We start from the raw sequence: 21,108 nt of genomic DNA on the forward strand, positions 1-21,108 counted from the left end.
GTCCCTGGGTGGGGTAATGCGAGACACAATGTCAAGTGGCCTGAAGGGACGAAAAAAATCGGGATCTAAAAAAAAATGAGCAAAAAATGTGAACAAACATCGACAGTCACTAAAAGGAGACATTACAAGCGTGTGGCACTGGCCAAACATTAAGCCCGGACACGTTCCATGCAACATGAAAAGGGATGGCATCGCAGAGAACTTTCAGCAAAAGGAAAAAAAAAAAGGAAAATACAAAAGGGGACCCAAGAAATTAATAATACCATTGCACAAGGTGCCTTACAAGTATGCAAAATTGCCGGGAAAATGCCGGCGGAATGCATATTGATAAATTCCAGGACTAAGAACCAAAGGGAAGCCTGAGATATACAGCGAGGCATTGTTCTGAATCGGATGATAGAGGTGCATGCTAGTGGCGATGATATCTAAAATCATAACCATATTTAACTTAAAATTTATATAAAATTTAAAAAGAAGAAATAAGTTTAAATAATTATTACTTCCTTAAATAAAAGTTATATTTTTCATAAATATTCCAAGCATATGTTTTTTTTTCCATGCAAACGCTGGAGTTTAAAACGGAAAACAGAAACTAAATTTGGAATCCTTTTCCTATCATCAAAAAAAGCCAAATAGGCATCAATGTCGATCCCAATATGCAATCCCCAATGTGAAATGTGAATTCGAATCGGAATGCCAATCCGGCAGGCTGAGTCGCAGGCGCCAATACAACAAAAGTATGGAACTCGATATGCATAGAACCGGGCCGCTGACTCCGACATTCGACATCCCTCATCGTTCTTTTATCCTTTGGAAGCGGGGAGGAGGAGGTCCAAAGGATGCACCTCGCTGCATCCTGCTGCGGCGCTGGCATATCTGCGTGTCTGTGTGCATATTGATTGAATGCAACTGTCATACATGTCATTGCCATAAACAAGCTTGAGATGCAACTGGAACTCGAATCCGAGCTGAAAGCTGCGAATAAAGATGAGGGAGGCGCCTGAAAAGATTCTCAGGATTCTGGGTGGCTGCTTCTTCCTCCATTTGCGAGTGCACGATGCAAAATTTTGATCCAAAAACTACCAAGCCGTGTTTCGTGATATCTTCCATGGAGGTTAAAACTGGACAATTTCTGCCTTTCCAATACTCTTATTAAGGGTATGTCAATATTTAAAGACAGTTTTAAATTTAGTAATGATAATATATAACTCTACTATACTACCTTATAATATGAGTAAAATCTTTAAAAAAAATAAAATAGAGGAAAAATTTGATTAGGACATATGCCAGTCGATGATGAAACCTTTACAGTTAACTCCCACCAATTCCTTGGTAACCAACATGGCTTTATGCTTTGCTTTCTGCATACATTCATACAGCTATATGTATTTGTGCATATCGATGTGAAAGCATACATATGGTGGGCTCGATATTTGTTGGTAGCATTGTGGCATGTAGCATAGTCAAAATGCTTAGCGTTTCGTGGCGAGGTCGGACAAGAAGTCGAAACGCGAACGGTATTTTCAGCTGCCGATAAGACCTCTGTGTGGGTCGTCGGTGGGTGGGTCGGTTGTATCTGAACGTGTACGGGTTCGTGTGTCAAACAATGTAGTTGCAGATGAACTATCCACCGGTTGGCGGATGGGGGATTACAGGAGGGTTAGGCAGAAAGTCAAAGCGAGTCAAACGATTTTTGCAAATTATTTGCAAACAGTTGAACTTTTGACGTTGATTTTTGCATGGCAAACTGTTATTGTTGTTTGTCTGGTAATTGCTACGCCAAGAGAGTAGGGCTATGACGGATCAGAAGGGTCAGGGGTCAGGGGTTAGAGGTCGGTTGGTATATATATGGATTGAGGTTGCACTTGGCAATATGTCAGCAGCTTATCGCTTCATTACGCTGACTTGACAAGGCGCCTGAGTCTTCCGACTTAATGAGAACGTTGAACAGAATGCATTGTCTATCGCAGTTTTCTCCACCTCTTTGCACTAGTACACTTAGGAAAAATAAAGTAATATGAAGAGTTAGAGTAAGTTATAGTGGTTTCGAATTAAAAAATGGAGTACTATTAAATTCCCTTAAAAAAGTGTGTGTGGGACTTCATAGTCTCAAAATACAGAGTATAACCTTGTACTATTTATTTTAGGGTATAGGGTACTTAGGGTATAGCTTTAGCTGCCTGTCTCTAACTTTGACATACATGAATACCCAGCATACCTCACTCTGCCCCGCGTCATATTTTTGATTTCCTTGCAAAATTGAATGCGAAAGGCGCCTGCAAATCCTTATGCCCTTTGTGAAGCTTTTCCATAAATTACAGACAGACTGAATGGATAAATCGGAGAGGAATGTGAAGCCTTGTCTGAGTAGTTCGTCATATTAATTTTTGATAAAAGAAATAAGAGCAGGGGAGTGTCTGCCATCTGATATATGTATGTACATAAGTACTGCGACAAACGGTGGCAAAAGGCTTTGAAGGATTGACGCCGTCGGAGAACTGGTTGGTAAACTGAAGGAAAATCCTCCTGGGCAATGGCCCAAAATCTAAAGAAATCAACTGCAAATCTCCCAGAAGAATCACATCAAAAGATGTCATCAAAAGGACTACCTTTAGCCAAAAGATTCAAGTTAAGACTATGTTTTTGTTTCGTAATAATTTGATTAAAAATCTCTGTTGATAAAAATATATTTTTCTTAGGCCACTTTCTTGTTCAATTTTTTTAATCAACCCAAAAGCCTTCCTTCACCTTAAATCTGATACCTTAAATAAAAACGAGCAATTAATCAATTTAATAGCTTTCCTCACGCTCGATTCCACCTCAATCATTATTGAAACCAGAATCAAACTTTTCAGACGTTTCCCCTCGAACCTGGGCCTTTTTTTTTGCCCATAGCCCACATCCATTTCAATTAATTTTTATTAAAAAACCTTTATTCTTCCCTTTTTTGTTGTTCGTGGCGGGGAGTGCTTTACCTATTCCGACATTGGAGAAATCAACGGCAGACTTTGTTAACCGAACCGTGTAATAAATTTTTCTCTTCCGCCAACAACAAACGAAGAAAAAAGTAACAAAAATTGGCATATTAATTTTTTTTCCTTCTTCGCTTAAACTTTATTTAAAAGTTTTTCTTTCTTGGTTGCTTTGGTTCTTTAATAAAGTTCATTAGAAGCCGAGGCAAGCCGATGCTTTGTTTTAATTATGCAGAAGACAGGAGGAGAGACATTAGAAGGAAATGAGGGGGCTAAAGGAAGTTGGAGCTCCAAAAGCTCGAGCCAGTTTTAAGTTTTTCGAAATTAAATTAATTACGCGGGCAAGCAATTAAGAGAACTGTCCCCAGCATAGTCGCTGTCCGAAGAGAGGAGGCGCACAAGAAAAGAGAAAGATGCGACGGTCAGATAACTTTCTAACACGAAGATAATAGTCCTGGGAGCTGAAAGGACACTAAAGGATTCCGGTCGCAGTCCGGGTTAATGAGCTCTACGCTCTGAATTCATTGAGTGAAAAACCAGCAATGTAATGCCTAAGATATTTTCTAAAAATAGTCGGTTCTTTTGAAATTAATAAAGTGGGCGAGTGGTTGGGTTTCATTAAAAAATATATTTTAAAGATATCATTTATTATTACCTTAAAAATCCATTTAAAAATTAATTGAGACGGTGTCCCTGTAGTTGCAGGGCTTCTGCAAAGTTTTCGAACGTTAAAATTAATCCTGCAATTACAGGCATGATCCATTAAAGCCCTGTTATCCCACCACTTCAGTTTTCCCTGAAAAGCGCATTTTCCCCGCTGTTTGCTGATTTTTAATTCATCAACATGTTTGGGGGGGGGGGGGGGGGAAAAGGTACGAGGTGGGAGCCTTATGCCCACGGCTCAGGACTCAAACAAGCCGATACATCTTCGTCACAAAGGTGCCTCCATAACGGGGATACTGCTACTGGCACTGGCCGTGGAGGGAGCGCCAGGATGCGGGGGATGCAGTGAAGGATATGGCCACGTAGGGTAGCATTTGGGCCTTCGGCCTTTTGTGCCTCGAACACGGTAAATGAACAGCGCGAAGACAAAGCGTCGGGGGCCAAACAAAAGCAAACTACAGCATCAGGAGCAAGGATATGGAGGCACAGCTATACCAAGTATGGAAGGAAGGACCAAAGGGACCGGAGAGTGCCTAAGAAGTGAGGACTGCGGTACGTCTGTCAGTGCAACAATTCGACGAAGGACATGTCAATTTTCATTACAAACAAAAAGCTAAAAGGCTCCCTCGACCCACGACCCTCCTCCCTCACGGGCCAGGGAAAAAGTTCCTTGCCATGATTAAGGTGCCTTAAAAAGGATATGCCCCGCACACATCACACCTCACCTCAGTTAATCCCCCCTCCGGTATCCCCCCACCCTTGACACCCTGGGCCCCCTTCGGCGTCCTCAAACCCAGAAACAGTCCATAAGTCATTCCCACAAATCGGAAAATCTCTTCGCCGGAGGCTGCTCTGGCATTAGTGGATGCGAATCTGGTTCTGGATCTGAATGGGAATCTGACGTGGGTAGTGCTGGCTTCACGCCTCAATGCCCGCCCAGAAATGGACGCCAGATGGCGGTGCCGGGTGCCCCGGGCGTATGCGTGATATTTGCATAGTCTTCATGGCAGCCAGATTGGTGATTAATTAGGGGCCTAGGTAGTAAATTAGCAAATGAACTAAACATTTTTGGTTAAAGGCTAAAACTTAAGGTTACCTTTTCCCCAATTTAATACGAATTTTTACAGAAAATATGTGCCTTATGTCAGCTTTAAGAAGTGATGCTTCAATCCTAGGCCTTGAAATTAAATTTTCAAATAAACCCCACACCAACAAAAACTTTTACCTTTCATTTGATGAAGCATCCAACACACAACCTTGAATATGTAATTACTTTTACATATGTCCTTAAAGATGAAAGTCAGAAGCCCACAACCATCAGACTCGGCAACCTGAACCGAAAAATTAGTCAGCAAAAAACGAAAATGCACAAAACACTGAATTTAAACTCTTGGCCAATTTTTGGAAAACAAAAACGAGCTGCTGACATGGCCACGCCCACAGATCCACCTACGCCCCGCTGTTTAACCAACTTCAAAAACCGAACTTTGCCAGCTACTCAAAGTCAACAACTTCAGGACTTCAGGACCCTCCTCCAAACACCGGGGATATGGACCAGCTGAAAGGGGGATAAAAAGGGACAGGAGCCATGGATGTCACATGGATTGTCAACAAAATGCAACAAATTGGCAAAAAACTTTTCGTATGACCAGCAAAATTAAAACCCCAAGCAAATACGAGGGAAACTAGACTAAACCAAAGGACAACAGCTCCACCAGAAAATAAAAATAAAAAACCAAAAAGTGAACAACTGCCGAAAGCTACGAATTCTCCCAGAGAAGAACGTTAAAAATAAAAAATAAAAATCAAGCCCCTAAACAAAAAAATAAAAGGGCAACAAAATATGCAAGCGCTTGGGATTTTATGCAATGCAATAGAAAATAAACAACAACAGGTCTAAAAAAAAAGAAATTGGGGAAAAAGCCCTTGCTTCTAACCTGGCAAACAAATTTTATTCCATTTTTTTTTGTTTTTGTTTATCTAATGGGAAGGTAAAAATGCAAACAAGCGCCGATGGTGCTTCATTTTTCCCCCAAAAAATACAGTGAAGTTAAAGAAAAGGATAATGTTAATACTTTAACATTTTTCTGTCTGATTTTGAATCACAAATGGACCTTTAAAAAGGTAATTAAGTCTTTCAATTAGCTTACTATAGATTGGTTGAGATTTAAGATTTTACTTTTGACTACTTTACTCAAGACTCTGCAGATAAAATAATTTTTAAAACATTATAAAATTTTTTGAATCTAATTGAATTTTTTGAATCTATTGAATTTTTTTCACTATTCCATTGTCCTAGCTATTTTGCATAGAACGAGGGCGCAGATTTATTTGTTTATTGATTGTGGGGGCAGGTATCCTTATGGGCCAAATGGGAGTGGAGAGTCCTTTCAGTCGGTTATCGATGTTGCAGCCCATCGGCAAACTGGCCCAGAATAAGGATAACCAAACTGTCGTCGCGGGTACAAAACCAGAACTGCACTGACGGTGAGCGCCGAACGGCAAATTGTTTATATGATGGATGTGTATAGTATACATATACTCGATGTATATGTATACACCTGCAGTGTAGAAATAAGAGCATAACTCCATTTATATCGCACGATTGCCCAGCAACACAAAACTGGGTTGTTATACACTCCAACAGAAATAGAAAAGCAACTAAATGCCAAACACATGCTGCACAATTGAAATGCGTTTGGAAAAATAAGTAAATTTGAATTAGTTTCTTTGAAAATAAAATGTTTCATCGAGGGTGGGAATTAAAAAATTAAATAGATAAGCTTTGAATTTTATAGCTTATTATTGTATAATCAAAAAACACAAAATTTAAATCTAATTTTCTTTTAAATTAAAATTTATTATATTTATTGCCTTGTATAGAAACTTTTCAAGACCACCCGCTGTTTTAAAACCAAAAATGCCTTGCAAAATTTCCAGCACCAAACCGACAACAACAAATGAATTCTAAGCACAAAATTATTTCCATCCTTTTTGCAAAATACAAAAAATAACAAAACTGATTTTGCATGTTGGAGACTGAAACTATTTCATACCATTTTCCTCAAAGCCGGGGAAATCATGGCTGGGGAAGTGAAAGAAAAAGCTCAGCCAAACACTTAGACATTTCAGGAATTCCAACATGTCGCCAAACGATTCCTTATGGGATTAACATTTCTGTCACTATTTCGAAATAAATTGGAGAAATGCATACGCCAGCTTAAACGTTTCTTGTTATTTAAATTGCTGAATTTATTGAGATATAAAATGCAAATAATTGCCATCATTTCCTGACTGCCTTCTGTGAATTCCTGCTTGCGTGTCGTAACTTTATTTGCCAAGTCGTAAACAAAGCCAATGTTACTTATTATTTTATTAATTTTTACATAATACAATATTTTTGTAATATATGTGAAGCATTTTTCATGCGTACTGTTTTCTAGATTAGATTATATTTTATTTTTCCCACCAAAACTAATTAGGTAATACATTTTACAACATGTAGTATAGTAATTAAGTTTATAGCCAGAGATAAGCCACAACCGATAGCTGAACTTGCTCAATTTCCTTTTATTCTATTTTTTGGCAAGAATTATATGTAGTACCTAGCATATAAATTTCCATTGAAATTGCAACAAACTGCTGACCAAATCAATTTCGAAATGCAAAATGAAAATGTTACAGGGGATTTTCGGGGATCGATGCGGACGGACTGCGGAAATTTGTTACCGCTGCTTAGATGCCCGTAAAATTGCATGCGGAAAAAGCAGCAGCAGCCCCCACAAACATTAGATACAAGTTGGGCGGGCGGAAAAACTACTAGTTTCCCACACCTCCCTGTTCAAAAAGCAAATTGTGCCAGTATTGAACTCATATTAGAAGCCATTGAAATGCATGTGGATTTCGATTTTGGTCTGGAGAGTGGGCGGGGTAAGGATTCTAAGTGTACGTGCCACAAATTGGGGAGCAGCCAATGCAGCTCCCGAAAGTGGAATCAACAGGTCTTTCAACAAAGATGGGGCAAGCTGGCTAGTTCGGTTGCTGCATATGCGATGGTTGGTCCAACGATGCGATGTTACGTGGTAATTTCAATTGAAAGCAATTTATACAATTTTTATTGAACACTTTGTGGGATATGCTAGATTTTGTTGGATTACCTTTCATTTATTTGTAGCTTTTTTGTAGCTTCTTTCATTTGATTTTCTTTTTCGAATTTCAAGAAATCGTTTAACCGTAAGTTTAAAATAAATTGGCTTTCTTATTTACTTAAGTTGTATGATATGTAAATAAAATATAAGAAAGGCATGTATACTTCATATGGATTACCTTAAAATATCAAGCATACGCCCCATGGGCTTTAGAGAAAATTCCTTTAAAAAACTTAGCCAGTATAACATATAAATTGTATTATAATAAAATAGCTTAATAGAAACTAAACTATTGAGTCCTTTGCCATATTTTAAATACTATAGCATACTTTTGTGGGCGCTATATTTAGTCATTAAATTCTGCTTAATAATGGTAGCTTTAATTGCTATTTTCTGAAAGTCAAGACGTAATATATGTTAATAAAAACTTCCATACAATACCTAATGCTTTTGCAATTCATGCCTCTGACCAAACCGATTAAAATTGTGCAACATCCACAAATATTTAAGCCTGTGGAAATTGAACATTACAAGATACAAGTGTAATGCCGCAATGCTTTAGCTCGAATGCCACTCAAAGGATCGTGTGGCAAGTAATGGGCATTGTCTATTGTCATTGTTAAATCATCACAGTCGCAATTATAATTACGGACACAAACTGGCAAAACAATAGTGGCAACAAAAGCCCTTTGGCAGCACAATTTCATCGATAATATACACCCTTATGCATACGCACGGCAAAATAATAATAATACTATCACATAATAAACTATTAAGACTACAAATAGCAAAAGGATGTGGCACGAGTGGGGAGGGACTAGAGAAAAGGATGGAGTATGCAGAATGCATGTGTAAACAAATTGCAATTGTTTTATCAAGCATGATTTTGTCCTTTTCCATGACAACAGTGAGAATAAATAGAAGTTCTGTTAACTAGAGATGCTCTTCATAAAAGTTTAATGTCCTACGAGGACTTAATTTGAGGTTATAGGACTGATATTTTTTCCATAAAAATTGCTCAGCTGAAAAATGTTTATTTAATAATATTGATCGGTTGCCCAAAACATTTTTTAGAGAAACACTAATAAACTTTATTTAGAACGAATACTAAAACTAATTTTAAAAGATAAACAGATACAAAAATAACTAAATTAAAACTAAATCTGATATTTTTTAGTTTACCAAACACTCTTTCAGGATCAAAAAATACCACTTCTATAAGCGCATTAAACAATAACGAATGCCAAATGGATGATTGTAGAAAATTCCAACAACCAGTAGCAGAGCATTGATTTGAACAAGGATCTAGGTGCATATTCTACACTACAATATACATTTTTATTGTATGTGTGTTTAAGGAAGGTATTGCTGAGTCCCTGGGATGAAGATGTTGATGCCACTGTTGAATGCATTAGCAGTTCCTTTGGCCTGAATAGCTGGCTCTGGGGGGAGAAGTGAAAGCTTCGTTGCAACAGTTCAAAGTGTTGACAATCCAAAAGCATGGGTGGGCGAGTGTGTAAGTGTGTGTGCCATAAGCCGTCCTTCTGAATTTCCACCCACCACCCAATACTGCCTTCTGGCATCTCAAAATGATAAATATGCAATCGTGGCAAAGGTGAACAATTTTTATATGCATTTCTCTCCAGCTCTATCCTCACTTTTTCTACCTCTCGTCTCTCTTTTTGTGGGCCTGGCCTCACCTGTCAGGCATTATTCTTAGAAATTTTATGCAAAAACAATTTATTACGGGCCGGCAGTACCCCCTACATCTATGTCGGGCATAAAAGTATTGTTTCCTATGGCTGCAGCCTCTGTTCCTGCCTCAGCTGCATTTATCGCCTTATAGGATGCCTCTCTGTGGCCTGAAAAGGAAAAGAAAAAGAGATTCAGTTACACCGAGACATTTTTAAATAAATATTGATATAATATTCTAATTTTCTTAACTGAAAATTAATTTTTAAGGCCATAAAACATATGTTTTTGTTTAAAAGTTTAAGTTTCTAAGGACCCTTTAAAGTTGTATGTTTTCTACTCCTAAACAATCCAGATTTTTTCACTGTGCACTGATAGAGAACCAAAGAGATGCGATTGCATTTGGATATCCTTAAATTATTACATTTCGCCTCTTGCTATATGCCTTTATCATCGAAGATTGATGGCGTTTGCCAAGTGTTCAAAAGGATACGACCTATGGGAAGCAATTTTGCCGGCTCACAATGACAATAAACCCAATATTCAGACCCCAATAGCCACAAGGTTGCTCAATTCATTTGATTGAAGAGATTCGACCCAATTGAGGAATTATTAAATGGTTTAATGGGCTATTTCGGAGGGTGACGGGAAATAAAGGGATTGGGCGGCTGGCATAGTAATGTTTACCATTCCAATTATGTAATTAATGTAATGGAAATGCAAATCTTAATGCACAGATAAGCAATTATAAAAGCAAATTATTTCGGTCTTCAATTCAATTGACAATTACAACTTAAGGAGATTGAATGAACAAATTCTTGGGCCCAAAAGGGAAGGTATTTTAGTTAAATTTATGTTATTTTAGGATATGTTTTTAAATAGGCTTAAATATAAGGCTCCTAAAACCCTGAATCATGTTTAACCATTTTAAATTTTAAAGCTAAACATTTATTCAAAACTTAAACAAACGTGGCTAACCGACCGCAAGGAAGTTTCTGAAGTTGGTAGCCCCTCCGGCAACCCACTTGATCTGAGATTGTTTCCCCGCCAAATCCGCTGGAAGCCTCATCTAGCAAAGTCATAAGCCTTCTTGAACTCTACGCCACCAAGTTCAATAAAATTGTTAAACAAGTCGGGCAAAAAACAAAACTTTCACACGAGCCAACAATTTTTGAGCGGGTAATCGCTCGAGAAGGAAAAGGAGTTTTTCTTTTTAAGCCGAGAAATCTCGCAAAACGTTTCAAGAAATGCAAGCCTGGCTAAACATGGATGTGTGGGTGGATGGTGTGTACTCTTGGCATTAACATAATTCATATTTTGTATGTATTTGCATAATAATCAAGCTGCTGATGTGCCAGAATCAGGAGCAAAATCCGCAGAGAAGCGGCTTTTCTCCTATGGCCTTTTGACTGCCACGTCCAGCGTCGGGTATCCTACAGCATCCTCTCCTTTCTTACACCCCCGCACAGTTGACAAATAGAACACATTCGGCCACACCCATCTAGCTACGCCTTCAGTCCACTTACAAAACACAGAAGCCGCTAGAGATGCCGTACATTTATTTAGAAATGTTTTTAAATAAAAATATCTTTATACAAAAGAGCTAAATTGATGTAGTATATTTTACAAATGTAGAATTCGTATTTTTTATATTGAAACATAAATTGGCAAACACTTTCCTGGTATTACTTTGATCTGCTTTAATAGTGTTAGTTTGGAACTAAAATTTAAAACAAAAAGTTACATAGAAAACTCACTACAAATGTTTTCCTACAACCCCCATTTTGAATATAAAACTCCATCAATTCGCTGTGTTTTTAATAAAGTAAATAATGTGAAAATGAATATACATACGTATTGGGAAGAGAAAGCACCATCATCACTGCACTATGGGGTTTTTGACCTGTTTTTGTGGCATTAATTAATAACTCGGTCAGTTTTGGAGATATCGACATGAAACTTTACCAATCGCTATTATTTTATCCTAGGCACATATAGCATGAAAATCGTTCGGATCAGGAAACTATATCCTATAGCTCCCATAGGAACGATTTGGTAAAAGTAAAGATAAATTAATGAAATTTAAGAAGCTGATATTTGTTGCTATTTTAATACGATATAGCAATTTTCGGACAACGCTTTCCCTGGGAACTGTCAGTTTAAAATACCGGATTTCAGTGTTCTTCCATACAAATGCATATAAAAGTTGAAAAAGATAAATTCCTTCATACAGTAGTATTAATCTTATTATTCTTTTTTTTTTCATTTTCTATAATATATCAATATTATCTAAAAATAAAAAGCTGGAATCGTTAAATTCGTCATCTTCGAGACAAACATTATTTTCGTATTCGTACGAAAGCATCTCAATTACCTCAATTGGAAGTAAAAGACTCTTTAGTTTTTTATGCATCTCGATAAATTAAGGACGAAATAATTGGATCTTATGTATCCATAGCTCTGTTGAACACATCAGCGATGGAATGTAATCGGTAGTGTTTTCTTAAATGGTGACGCCTGTCTGATTTATACAGATTGTTTCAGGACTCAGACGCTTCTTCTCCAAAATAGCCGACTGAAAGCACCGTATTTTCCATTACTTCCATTAAAAACTGGTGGCTTTTTTTCAAAACGGCATTATCCACATTGTTATTTGCATGGCGTTAAAAAAAAACATTGTACAGCCATTTGATGCTCAGCCCGGCCCCTTTCGCTGTTCCAAGCAGCGACCAAGTCGGCTTTTGGAGAAAGTGAGGTTATCTAAGAAAAATTCAAATTGCACCAATAGTGGAGAAAAGTGCACAATAAGACTAACAGCCTTTGCTCAGTATTGACAACGCTACAACATATACTTGGACGCATTGAAAACTTTTTATTCCTTCTATTTCAAAACTCTTCTCAAAGTTGAAATTTGTTTCCCAAAATTCAGCTTAAGGTGCATCTATAAAATGACAAAATTTTAGTATAGACACGCACAATTTAAACAGTTAATACATTTAACATGTAGTACAAACCTGTGAAATCAGTGTCTATTACTATTTTTCTTTTTAAATGGAGTTTTAAACAAATAATCTAATTTCACAAATCACTATGTGAAAATTGCAAACTTAGCGCACGTGCTTTCGAATGCAACAGCTGACTTTGCAGCTGTTATGCTAGCATATGGTGCTAATAATTAATATTTTGAGTATGAGGCATAATAGTTTGATGTTTTCTTAATACATTCCCATTAATTTTTTTTAAATCAGAGAACTTTCAAAAAATGATTAAATGCCACATAAAGTGGTCGAAAACCCCATAGTGCACTGGCAGCTGCCGCAGAGATTTAAGCAAGAAAAGAAACAGACACACATGAGCTTTTCACTAAGGAGGGTCTGGCTTGTGGTAGCTGCAGCATGGGGGTGGACGAGGTCCTGTGGATGTTAAGGGGCTTGGGGCTTGGGGCTTAGTGGGTGGTACCCCGCCCGCATAAATGCATGAATACTTATGGTTAGGTTCCAGTGCATCACAAACTGCTATGGCTTCCTTTGGCTGCTTTGGATTTTCTGGTGGGCGGTCGCAGGCGGAATTGTCATGTTTCTCGCTTGTATTGCACTGACATCTGGGGGACATAATTCGTTGGCACACACACCCCGTCATAGTCGCCCACACACACACCCACACGCAATGCCAAGCTCAACATTTATTTGTGAGCTGGTGTCCTTATATATAAATTCCAAGCGGACTTGCTGGTTGGGTTTTGCTCCTTATTTTGTGGAAAGTGCACTTAATGCATTTAATACAAAAATCTTCAAAGAGAAACTGCTAAAAGCTGGAAATGCAAAAATTTATTAGCAAGAGCATATATTCTTCAGATAAATATAGATTCGTTCGATTTCAATCAACTAAATCGAATGAGTTTTCATTATTTAATCTACTTTTGAATGATTAATCATTTGTAAATAAATATAATCCAAACAGTACGATTTCAAAATGATTTTCTTATTATTTTCTATTTATAAAACAATTATTTATTTAACATTAATCCTTTTAAAAATGTAATATACACCACTTTTAGGGAATTGAATTTCTTTCAGCAAATGTTACTTTTTTTTCGCCATCCTGAAAAGATCTAAAAAAAAAAGAAACCAGCAATCACGTGCGCACCTCAGTAGTCCCCCAACCTGGCCCCTCAATAATTTATTAATTTTCCCAGGGGTTCCGAGCTCCTGCGGATGTCCCCTATCCGGCAGTTTGCACGTATCCTGGGTGGCAGGGCGTCCTGGGTGGCATTCTGATTCCACTGCTCGACGAAGCGTTAAAATGCCACCATTAAAAATCAATGTTTAAAGATTTATGAGCTTGACAAAGTGTTAATTACCAGGTAAAAGCAAGGTTAAGGCGAAGAGCGGTCCTGGAAGCTGAAAGTCCAACAAGTAATATACACAAACCCAATAATGAATAAGCCGAAAAGCTTACCACTTTGCCTTTCGACTTTGACCTTCTTGTTTACTTGACTTTTCGTTTATTTTTTTGTTCAGTAGTCTGTAACTAAATTGAACCTATTTTTGTGCTATATATTATTTTTGAGAAAACATCCATAATATTATAAACCAAATGTATGAAACCCCCTTCTAATTATAACTTATTTCTGAAACCCCCTTCTAATTATAACTTGTTTATGAAACTCTTATTCCATTTAAAACCTTCTTTTGATGCTAATCCCAAAATTAAAGAGAAATTTAGCCAACAACATAGCCTACTTAGGTCCTTAAAATGTAAGTAGTACAGTCCACTTCAAGAAAACCGCCTCAGGGATAATATAAGAAGGCTAAAAGTATAGCCGAAAATTCAGGTTGTTATCCCCTTTAGGACAGAATTAAAATAGAATAAAGCGGCCGACCGTTCCGAAAGGAAAATGCCCGCGAAAAAAACTTTTCTTTTAATCAGACAAAAACAAAAACGAGTGAAAATAAAAGCAAAAACAAAATAAAAAAAAACGCGTCAGGAGGGCAGAGATAGCAAAAAAAAATGATAATAATAAAAATACACAAAAAAAATAGGAAAATGAAGGTAAAGCCGAAAAGTAACAGAAAATGGACGAAGACGAGCTCTCATAATTTCCCGGCAAAGGAAAAATCAACAACCGAAAAACGTAAAAAGATGCCAGGCAGCAGTTTTCCTTTACTTATACCGTCTGGTTTTTTTTGGTTACTATTTTCATTTTTTTTGCTCTATTTTTTTCGTTTATATTTATTTGTAGTTCACCCACATACTCGTGGGCTGTGAGGGACACGTGAGGTTTCTCAGCGACACAAAAATACAAAATTTCTGTGAAAGAACATATAGTAAGGCCTGTATGTTTGGTATGTATGCATACATATGTATAAATAGTATCCTGTGTGCGTGTGAAGGACGCACGAAACGCCTTAAATATGCTTGAACTACTAAAGAAGCCATAAAGCAACAGCCAACAGCCATCAGCCAAACGGGCCACCACAGGAATAAGCCCGCCTTCGCCTTTGCCGCCGCCACTTCATCGCTCACTTTGTCCTTTGTCGGCCAGGGACCCGTAACCGTAACCGAAGCGAACCTAACCGGACAGAAATCGAAATCGAAAGGATGTGCCACGAACTGGGAACACATTTTAAGGACCTTAGTCAACGAACCAGGCGCCATTCAATGTCCTGTCAGTAGCCAGAACATGATTGAGTTGCAGGGGAAATATTAAGTTGAAATAAGGGTTGTAAGTAAAATAGGGAAATTTTACTCAGAAGGAAGAATGTTAATGTCCTTTAAAGGACATGTTTCTGTTAAACATAACAGAATGTAGTCGAATTTAAAGAAATCCCAGTTATATTAAAAACATAGAACATTTTATGGCGCCTTTCCCAATAAATAGTCACCCACATATTTCATTTCATTACAACTGGAGCCTAGTCTAACATTGAAGAAAAATGTTTCTTACAATAACTAAGCAGTTTTGTTCTGAATTTAATAATGCATTTAATTTAATAAACGTCCTGTCAGTAGCCAGAACTAGTTTGAGTTGCATGAGAAATAGTATGTTACAATAAGGGTTAAAAGTAAATGGGAAAATGTTACTCAGCAGGAAGAATGTTAGTGTCCTTTATAGGACATGTTTCTGTTAAAGAAATCCGAATAAAGTAAAATTTTAAAAAGTCCCAATTATATTTAAAACATAGAACATTTTATGGCGAATTTCCCAAAATAAAGCCACACAAAAATCCAATTTTATAACATTAAAGGATATTTTAAAATTAGAGGAAAATGTTAAATACAACTATTTATAAAATGAAAATGAAAATTACGAAATATGAAAATTGTATAATAAAAATAAACATAAAAGAAAACAAATAATTATTTTACCCATTGGATAAGAAGTTTATTGTATACATTTTTCAATTCGATGTTTACATCGAATTTATTCTAGGTGCTATATACATATAGTTCTCAGATGCGATGTAAATTGTAGGAGCTTGGCAATGGGAAGGGCAAAAACTGGAGAAAATCGAAAATTGATCACTTTTAAGGGGGGCCCATTGGAAAAAATTCGAAAAAATAAAAAACGTAATTTAGGGAATGTTTCCAATGAGGGATTGATCTACTCGGAGCTCCAATCACACAAATGTATATATTTTTCCGATCCGATGTAAATTGTAGGAGCTATGGCAACCGGAAGGGCAAAAACTGAAGAAAATCTTAAATTCCAAATTTTTATTTGTTTTCAATTTTTTTTTTTAGTCACATCCACATGAGGATGCAACTTGTCCAAAATTCGATCTATTAGAAAAATGGCATATTGCAAATAAATTTTGTTTTAGTGGCTTAAAAAGCTTTAATTTCATGGAATGTGCCTAAAAATCAGTAGCGGACTAAGGGGGGGGGGGCGGGGGGGGCGGTCCGCCCCGGGCCCCGCGATCAAGGGGGCCCCGCAAGGGGCCTTTGGCACTAAAAAGAGTCAAGAACTTGACATTGAGATTGAAAATCGACAAAGGCGAAGAAAGAGGAAACTTTTACCAGGCGAGCTAGACACAGAATCCAATGTCACTGTCCCAGAGGAAAATCGAAGATCAATGTACGAGTGTTTGGATCGTTTCATTCAGGAACTTCAAGAGAGGTTAAGCGCAATGAGGAAAATTTCCGATACATTCCAAGTCGTCCAGTCTAATTTTCTCATGAATGCGTCGGAGACGGATATTTCATCTGCTGTACGAGAACTGAATCAAGTGTATCATGATTTCGACGAAGAAGAAATTTCTCAAGAAGTGAAAAGATTGCGGAGACACATTCGAGGAACGAATACAACGATCGAAGCAGCCAGTTCATGGACGACAAAAGAAACGCTTCAGTTTATCATAACGTGGGACTTTAATGAATCTTTGCCAAATCTTTGCCTCATTCTGAAGTATTTTTTGACGATATGTGTATCAGTGGCTTCATGCGAAAGAAGTTTTTCGAAATTGAAACTGATTAAAAATTACTTGAGGTCGACGATGAGTGAACAAAGATTGAACAGTCTGGCCATCTTGTCCATCGAGAGACAAATCGCGTCCACAATAGATTTCGACGAAGTGATCAACAAATTCTCTTCAATTAAAGCAAGAAAACACAAACTTCAATTTGTTTGAAAGTAAAATGCTCGTGTCGAATTGTAGTTTCATATTGTGAATAAATTTATTTCTTGTTAAAGAATTTTATTCTTTGGGGGGGTCCCCAAGACAAAACCGCCCCGGGCCTCAAAAGTCCTTAGTCCTTAGTCCCGCCACTGCTAAAAATATTAAATTTTAAATGAGTATTCGAAAACGTAATCTCTCAATATATAAACCCATTGAAACCCATAAATATTTCAAAACCCATTTTTAAAGTCTCAAAGGGATATTTTCCCGGAACTTTACCCAAAAATCCACTTAATTTGGAAAAACAATTATAAGGAAATAGTAATATGTAAAAATATAGTAATTTTCGATTTTAATTTGTTAACTCCCTTAATCATTTTTAAATTGTTTTCTATTACTCTTTTCCCCACCACCTTTGAGGTAGAGTACAAGGCGCGTTTTTTTTAAGTGGTATCCCCGAGAGGCCTAATCCACCATACTAAATTACCAGTCTAATTTAGGTTTCTTCGCTGGCACAGGCGCCTCGTCTTCGTTGACCACCTCCTCATGAATCTGCAACTTGCTCCCCTCCAGTGCAATGCGCCTGAAAAAACCTTTTTGTAAAATATATATATTTAATATATAAAAACTTACAATTCCCTCAAATCCTTGTGCATTATTTGGCTGAGGACAGTTGCCAAAGTTGCCATTAAGGCAACTGCCTCATTTGGATCTGCAAGGGCCGGATGTTTAAGAAATGCATCCTCGGCACCGAAGTGCATTTTGTTGGCCAGCCTGGCCCCCATTCTTTCTAGGTGGTTCGAGTTGACCTTGACTAATGCTGAACGATTTTGTTGGGAATTTTTTAAACAAATTCATAAGAAGGGCCTCAAGGGCAAGCCGCTAAAAGTAATGAAAAAAAAATAAAAAATATTATTATATTAATTTATTTTGAGAAACCTACCTCCTCATTGTACCGGTCATGTAAGGCTAAGGGTACATTTCCCTCAACCAGCCGCTTGAAATCCAAGAGGATTTCAGCAAAATTCGACTTCGTGAATATCGGCTCATTATATAGATGGGTGGCAATTTCATCCACATAGTCCAGCCGTGATTGAGTTCCACAGAAGTGGTTTAAATCGTACAGCACTGGCACCCCATTTCGCTGCAGATAACGAATGGCCTCCAGATTGGCGGCGCACTTGTCAGCCACAGGGCCGGCCAATTTGGAGGTCAGTTCGGGGCTCTTCCTAATGCACCTTATTGCCAATTGGACTCCTTGCAAAATTGCCGCCGAACCCATCTTTTCCATGCCACTTGATGCCTATAAAAAAAATAAATTAATTTCATTTAAAAAATAAGTTTTTATTTATTACTTACTGTTCGCAAATAGATAATTTGCAAATGTCCTTTAAAATTGGATGCCGCTATGGCAAAGATTTTCCAGTACTTTAATGGATTCGGAGCACTCTGTTGAAAATATATGTATATATATATATATATTTATTTTATATAGAAACATTTGCATACTTACATTGACATTTTTTATGGGTAATTCGTCAAATATTAGAAAAAAGGGTTCGTCCACCATGACAAACTGGAGATTGCTCTCAATCATGGTGAACCCCTCTCTCAGATTCGCTGTTCTTTTTCCTATCCATTTTTCAAACTCTTCTGTGAATTCAATTTTTTTCAAAGATTTTACGTACTCCATGGTCACAAAAATTTGCAAAGTAAATTGACATTAGTAATATGAGTTTGCTAAAAACTTAGTACAGAGTTGCCAATGTTAGAACTACTATAATAATACTTAATATTAATACTACTATATATTAATATTCCAATTTGATATTCTTAATTATTATTATATTTTTGAATATTTACATGCATATATTTAAGATCAAATTTGCATTTTCATAAATTAGTACTAACAATTTTTCAAATTAATTAGTCTTTAAAACATAACCTTTTTTCGTTCGATAAAAGGTTCATGAACCGGAACCAATCAAAGTTATCTCATTGCAGTCAAAATTTGCAACATTTTTATTTGCACATAATTTTTATTAATATAATTTTCATTTGAATATGTTCAATATAAACTGCGTAAGTATTTAATGTTTACTTTGTATTATTGCAATTAATTTGTTTTTTGTCTAGAATGTTACAATCGTTACCACCAACGCGCCTAAGACGCCAAAGACGGCAAAGATTCCAAAGACTCCCCTGACCTGGGAGGAGTTGATTGACGAGGAGGACGACGTGGTGGAGCCGCCGCTGACCTGGGAGGAGTTGATTGACGAGGAGGACGACGTGGTGGAGCCGCCGCCTAAGACGCCAAAGACGGCAAAGACTCCCCTGACCTGGGAGGAGTTGATTGGTGAGGAAAAAAAAAATAAAATAAAAACGGATAAAGTACTCAAAATAAAAAAAAATATAAATAAGAAAATCAGAACCCAATTAAAAAACCAAAGAAGATTCTTTGGGAGATGTTGAAGGCCTCAAGGCCCGCAAACAACTGACCATAATAGGGACAGCCTTGTCTATTTATATAAAACAAATGGCTCATCAAAATGTTGCCAATGCTTAACACGTTTTGTCGAAAGTGTTTGTATGCTATTTGGTCACACTTTTAAAGCCATTTAAAATTTTTTTTTCAGACATTTCATACATAATTGGTCTAATGTAGGACAGTAAAATAGACCAATAGACATTTTTTTTTATTTCAATAAAATAAACCCAAATTTCATCACCAATAAGTTTCTAAAATAACACCCTTAATATTAATTAATAATATCATAATATAATATTAGAATATTAGAATATTAAATAGAGTCTAATACATTGGCAACTCTATACTAAATATGGCGTAAATACTTACTTGGCAATCCATGTTACTAATACGTGCAAATTTTAGTACGTATTAATTGTTTTGAAAATTTTTGTGATCAAAATGGAGTATTTGAAATCATAACAAAATGATTGCCATTTCTGGCAGCTGTACTAATTAAACAAAGTAATTTAAAAGGCTAGCTGGAAAAGCAAAAGCTAATTGTTTTTGTTTTTATTTTATTATTACAAATACTAAATTAAATTCAATTAAAAAAAGATTATATTTGGGTCTAAGCTTATAAAAATCTCAAAGAAAGATGTCACCTATCTCTGCCCACTCCACGCCCCAAACCCAGTGTTTATATTATTTTGTTGCTCTTGCTTGTATATACATATTTCCCCCGCAGACATTGTCCTCGAACAACAAAAGTTGTGTTGGCCAACCAACTCTTCATTTCGGCCATTCAAGCCCAGATCCTCCATCTTAAAGCGGCTAAAAAACTTACCGCTGTTAGCTGAAATCTGTTTGGTTTAAGCCCGGCTGGCAAATGCTGCAACCATTGCAGCATTGAAATGTGGGTCGTTTACTGTAATGTTGTTTTAAAGAGGTGGCCTTATTTATTATTTAAATTTAATCAGGGAGAATTGTTTGTAAAGAAACCCGGTTCGATCGATGGGATGGTAAGTAAGACCTTCAGTACTTAAAGTTTTTCTTAGTTTTTTAATAAAAGTTAATTATATTATTAATTTTAAGTTATAAAATCTCTGGATTTTTTGAGTTTTATTTTAAAATTATATTGTCGTTTTTATGAATTCCTCCGTTAACTTAATTCTATTTCAAAAATGTTTCAAAACCCATTTTTAAAACGTTTAAAACTTAATGTATGAATCAAAGGGATATTTTCCCGGAAAATATCCGGGACCATTTGAAAATTTAATCTCTTAATATAGAAACCTATAGTTTTAAGGTTCTTCTATTATATGAATTTAAGTTATGTCTCAAAGATGGAAATACCCATACGAATAGACCGTTAAAAATCTTTCGATAATTCCAATTTGTATTCAGTTTTCTTATGGAGAACCTACCTGCTGGCCAAAGTTTTTACCTGATTGGACGTTAAGCGGTTAAATAAGGATGTACCTGACTAAAGAAACACCTTGCTAGGCTTTACCTAATCCTTCCTTCTATGGTTTGGTTATATGGTA

The sequence above is a fragment of the Drosophila bipectinata genome, chromosome 3L, assembly GCF_030179905.1.
Source record: "Drosophila bipectinata strain 14024-0381.07 chromosome 3L, DbipHiC1v2, whole genome shotgun sequence".
NCBI lineage: Eukaryota > Metazoa > Arthropoda > Insecta > Diptera > Drosophilidae > Drosophila > Drosophila bipectinata.